The sequence below is a fragment of the Schistocerca gregaria genome, chromosome 7 (genome assembly GCF_023897955.1).
Source record: "Schistocerca gregaria isolate iqSchGreg1 chromosome 7, iqSchGreg1.2, whole genome shotgun sequence".
NCBI lineage: Eukaryota > Metazoa > Arthropoda > Insecta > Orthoptera > Acrididae > Schistocerca > Schistocerca gregaria.
Window position 1 is genome coordinate 523,630,406 of NC_064926.1, and position 6,090 is coordinate 523,636,495.

General features: G+C 46.2%; 1 non-coding gene across 1 annotated transcript; it reads left to right on the forward strand.

Annotated features, from left to right (window-relative positions):
• Positions 1 to 4,985: 4,985 nt before the first annotated feature.
• Positions 4,986 to 5,057, forward strand: Trnai-aau (transfer RNA isoleucine (anticodon AAU)). The gene has a single exon. It is a non-coding gene; the product is annotated as a tRNA-Ile (tRNA).
• The last annotated feature ends 1,033 nt before the right edge of the window (positions 5,058 to 6,090 follow it).

Below are 6,090 nucleotides of genomic sequence, written 5' to 3' on the forward strand. Positions count from 1 at the left end.
ATATGGTTTTAATTTTATCCTGTGAATTAGCTATTTTCGTACCATACTCTTTGCCTTTCTAATAATATTTTTAGCACCTTACAGTACATTTGTAATGAGCAACTATAGCTTGATTGTGACTACTTCTAGCATTTTGACATAATTGCCGCTTTGTTCTACATAATATCCTTATCCCACTACTCAGTCTGGGTGGCTGACTTTTACTGCTAGTACCCCGTTTAGAACGTTCTAATGGAAAGTAACCCTCAAATAACATGAGAAAGGAGAGCATAATATTTGTCATCTATGTTATCGGGACTATAAGAGTTCTGCCACTGTTGTTCCTTGTCGAGGTTTAAAGATATCTCTATTGCTGTTGGATTAACTTTCCTACATAGTTTGTAATTAAATGTGACATTTGTTTGAGTAAAAAAAAGTCTTTTAGTGTTAATATTTGGGCATAATGGTCTGCTCAGCTTGTCCCCCTTTCACTAACAGAATGCCCATGTAGTAATGAAAAATGAATGAAAATATTGTCTATGGCTGTGCTACCATCGCCCTGTACCCTAGTTGGAAAAAACACAATTTGCATCAGATCATATGAATTTAGGAAATCTCCCAACATTCTTTTCCTTGCACCATCATATACAAAATTTTAATTGAATTCATTGTGTATAACCAATATCTGGTACTTCCTATAAAGTTAACTAAGAATTCTCTCTAGCTTGGCAGAAATGCTGTGAAGTCAGAGTTAGGGGACCTATAAATAACAACAATTAGAAGTTTAGTTCACTTAATTCAACTGCCCCTGAACAACGTTCAAATACACTCCTGGAAATGGAAAAAAGAACACATTGACACCGGTGTGTCAGACCCACCATACTTGCTCCGGACACTGCGAGAGGGCTGTACAAGCAATGATCACACGCACGGCACAGCGGACACACCAGGAACCGCGGAGTTGGCCGTCGAATGGCGCTAGCTGCGCAGCATTTGTGCACCGCCGCCGTCAGTGTCAGCCAGTTTGCCGTGGCATACGGAGCTCCATCGCAGTCTTTAACACTGGTAGCATGCCGCGACAGCGTGGACGTGAACCGTATGTGCAGTTAACGGACTTTGAGCGAGGGCGTATAGTGGGCATGCGGGAGGCCGGGTGGACGTACCGCCGAATTGCTCAACACGTGGGGCGTGAGGTCTCCACAGTACATCGATGTTGTCGCCAGTGGTCGGCGGAAGGTGCACGTGCCCGTCGACCTGGGACCGGACCGCAGCGACGCACGGATGCACGCCAAGACCGTAGGATCCTACGCAGTGCCGTAGAGGACCGCACCGCCACTTCCCAGCAAATTAGGGACACTGTTGCTCCTGGGGTATCGGCAAGGACCATTCGCAACCGTCTCCATGAAGCTGGGCTACGGTCCCGCACACCGTTAGGCCGTCTTCCGCTCACGCCCCAACATCGTGCAGCCCGCCTCCAGTGGTGTCGCAACAGGCGTGAATGGAGGGACGAATGGAGACGTGTCGTCTTCAGCGATGAGAGTCGCTTCTGCATTGGTGCCAATGATGGTCGTATGCGTGTTTGGCGCCGTGCAGGTGATCGCCACCATCAGGACTGCATACGACCGAGGCACACAGGGCCAACACCCGTCATCTTGGTGTGGGAAGCGATCTCCTACACTGGCCGTAAACCTCTGGTGACCGTCGAGGGGACACTGAATAGAGCACGGTACATCCAAACCGTCATCGAACCCATCGTTCTACCATTTCTAGACCGGCAAGGGAACTTGCTGTTGCAACAGGACAATGCACGTCCGCATGTATCCCGTGCCACCCAAAGTGTTCTAGAAGGTGTAAGTCAACTACCCTGGCCAGCAAGATCTCCGGATCTGTCCCCCATTGAGCATGTTTGGGACTGGATGAAGCGTCGTCTCACGCGGTCTGCACGTCCAGCACGAACGCTGGTCCAACTGAGGCGCCAGGTGGAAATGGCATGGCAAGCCGTTACACAGGACTACATCCAGCATCTCTACGATCGTCTCCATGGGAGAATAGCAGCCTGCATTGCTGCGAAAGGTGGATATACACTGTACTAGTGCCGACATTGTGCATGCTCTGTTGCCTGTGTCTATGTGCCAGTGGTTCTGTCAGTGTGATCATGTGATATATCTGACCCCAGGAATGTGTCAATAAAGTTTCCCCTTCCTGGGACAATGAATTCACGGTGTTCTTATTTCAATTTCCAGGAGTGTATGTGTTCAGTGGAGTGCCGTGATACGTCTATGGACTCAAATGAAATACTGTTTTTTAAATACGTGGCCACGCCCCCACCCCACAAGGAACTCCTTGATAAACAGCCAGCTAACCTGTATGCTGATGAAGGAAACCGCTGAGTTGTCAAATTATTTAAATGTTGCTCCGATATACAAGTAATTTCAGAGTCAGCATCGATAAGCAGTTCTCTATCTCTAACATCTCTAATATTTTGATGAAATATGCTAATTCTTTCTTTACTTGGAAACATGACGTCCGCTGAAGGTGAGCCCTTAGTTACAGGTACTTCCTTTAAGTAGGTAAATCTGTCACCTGACTTCAATCCAAAAAAGGTGCAGCTCTACCACCAACTACTTCAGGAATTTCTCCATTAGTGATCCCACCACCCCCACTACACTGTCACCTAGAATCTTTGCCAGCCTCCCTTTCCCATACCTTCTGAGATGCAGACCATGCCCAGGGAAACCCAGTCTACTGAATGACTCAACTGACCTCACTGCATCGTGACCCATACCCTCTGCCAGCCTAATGTTAACACGCCTTACAGCCTCATTAAGATGAGGCTGATCATGACGCTGAAACAGTTGCACAAAATGCGCATTATTGCCATGAGTTTCAGGAGCTTTTTTTTTTACCAGGTCACTACCTACATCATATTCCCCATCCCTATCCAGACCCATTATCACTCCCTGATCCTCCTCCGTAAAATTCCTACATAACTCCCCTATGCTGTCAGTCACCTGAGCCAACCCTTCACTAGTCTTCACAGTGCTGGTGGCGTGGTACTAACTCCCCAACACTTCCTGCAACTGCTGGCCCAAACCTCTACTGTGTGAACTACCTAGCAGCACAACCTTCTTCTTTCTGTTAGACTTTGCAACTGGCCTAGGCCTCCTAACTGCTGAAGACTGATTCATGTTTCCTACACCTACAGCTACAAGAGGCTCCTCCCCACTCAACTCTGATAGTTGGTCAAATCTATTGCATATACAAGTATAACTGTTGAATACCTCCTCCTCCTAGTTGGATTCTTGCCATCTGCCAGTTAACATTCCACAGCACCCTTAACCCTCCTAAACCTATCTAGTTCCTCTTTTGCATGTTGCAATTGCACCTGAAGGACACAGATCTTACGCTCCTACACCTTTGTCAACTCTACTGCTCTGTCAACTTATTTCTAGTGCAGATTCTGCATTCCCAGGAGAGAATCTAGCTAAGTTCCCACTGGGTTCCCCACTGGATTTTCCCCCAATGAAACTACTTTGAACAAATCCCACACCGTAACCTACTACTCACAAACCTAGGACAGAGCTCACACTTATCATTCATGGTAAACTTTTACAGATACTGAAAAACCAATATGTCTACATTACCTAAGTTCAGTTACACCAGTAGAATTATTTATAGAACTAACAATAGCTGTCCCGAAATTTCTCTCTCTTCTAAGAAAGCAACTACTTTTATTAATACTACTAAACCACAACTAATACCAATACCAAAAAACATCACAAAGTTATTAGCTAAAACCAAAACTTCAAGCGCCCACTGGAACACTCAACGAAGTTAAAGCACTGAGTGAAAATTAACTTTTTGAGCGGTATTAAGGTTCACAATCAGCAGAGCATTTAAATTCTGTTTCCCAGAACACTGCCCGCCACATCTAGTGGTCATACATTAAGACCACCTGCTTAATACTGCGTTATTCTACGTCTGGAACGCAGGACAGTAATGATTCTGCTTGACATAGTTTCGATAAGTAGTTCGTGTTTTTCAGGAGTCATGTGGCACCAGACGTCTAAGTACAAGTCAAGCGGTTCCCGCGAATTCCAGCAAATTGTTGTTGGACACCGAGTTGGCACCCGATAGCGTCCCAGATGTGGTCCATCAGCTTCATATCAGACGAATTTGGTGTGAATACATCAACATAAGTCAAATATCATGTTCCTCAAACCACTGTAGCACGATTGTGGCCGTATGAAATGTATAGTTATCGTGCTGGAAGGTTCCACCATCGCTGGGAAGGAGAACGTAAAGTGATGCAAGCGTTAACGTAGAGCAAAGCAGTCATGGTTCTCTGGCTTACTACCGTAGGTCCCCTGGCAGTCCAAGTGAAAGTCTCTTATTGCAACCATTCGTCTAGATGATGTCGCGATGTGTACCTGGCGTGAAACAAGAAACGTCTATCATCCGACCAGGCAATGCGTATGTATTGATCCAATTCCTAATCTCGATCATTTGGTACCCACCGTAATCGTAATAAACGATGTCGTTGGATCTATGTGGAAAGATGCAGAGGTCGTATGCTGCGGAACCACATGTTCAATAATGTGGGCTTAATGGTGTGCTCCAATACACTGGTGCCTGAACCAGTATTGTACTCTTCCCTTAGATCGTCACCGGTCGCTGTCTATCCTCTTTTACAGACCTGGTAAGCCTCGAAACTCTATGTTCTCTTATGAGGCTTGGACATCCGATACCTTGTCGCCTAGTCGTGGTTTGATCGTCCTTTATCAACGTTGTAAAGGTGCTGGTGAGAGTACCATGCGAATGGCCGTCTCGCTACGACCTTTCCCAACGCTAGGTCACAAGCATTAAGCACTTCGTTAGATTCTTGAGTTCCTATTAGAATACAGCTGCAGAGTCTCTGCAGTGGTGTTCGAGTGGACTGAGGAGTGAAAGGGATTTGGATTGAGAAGAGTGGCGAACTAGGGTAGTCCGTGCAGTTGTGCCAATGTGCCGGGGTGGCGTAGTGGTTAACGCAACTGTTTAATAATCAGGAGGCTCGGGTTCGAATCCCGGCAATGGCACAAATTTTCATTCGTTACTTCAGGCTGCGTACGTACAACATAGATGTCTGAGGCTCGCAGAGGTCTCTGGAACTATATAGTTTCATACGAATCTGTCCTATGTCGGAGTGGTTTATGCCAGTGGATCTCCCTACTCCCCAGTCCACAACTTAGCTAGTATGATGCCCCATTCGATACTGCTCCATTTATACAGGATGATTTTGCTAAATCAGTACAAACAGCAGGTAATCATCTCTGACACGATAAGGCGGAATAGAGATCATATGGAAATATTACAAGAAATTTGCAGGAAATAATTTCCAAGCAGTTACATCTGCTAAGAAAGTGGAGACAAAAGATGTATGACCGCGATTCCGATGTCAACACCAAGCTGATTGCCAATGCGTGCTGGTCTTGCAGGTCTTATTACCATCGACTCTTTCTCAGTGGCAACGATTTTGTCACTGCTTCGTCGCACAGGCCACAATGTAGCTGCGATTTCTGTCATATATCCTATTTACAGATGAGGTAAAATTTATGACGGGTGGTATCGTCAGCCATCACAACACCCAACCTCCGTACAGCGTCAGCGAACCACAGTGCGGGTTCAGCCTATACAGGGTGTTACAAAAGAAACTCCAAAATTTTCAGGAAACATTCCTCACACACAAATAAAGAAAAGATGTTATGTGGACATGTGTCCGCAAACGCCAGTTGGCCCAATTGAAGGAAGGTAATGTTGACTTCGCTGCTTGTTGTTGACATGCGACTCATTGCTCTACAGCACTAGCATCAAGCACATCAGTACGTACCATCAACAGGTTAGTGTTCATCACGAACGTGGTTTTGCAGTCAGTGCAATGTTTACAAATGCGGAGTTGGCAGATGCCCAGTTGATGTATGGATTAGCACAGGGCAATAGCCGTGGCGCGGTACGTTTGTATCAAGACAGATTTCCAGAACGAAGGTGTCCCGACAGAAAGACGTTCGAAGCAGTTGATCGGCGTCTTAGGGAGCACGGAACATTCCGGCCTATGACTCGCGACTGAGGAAG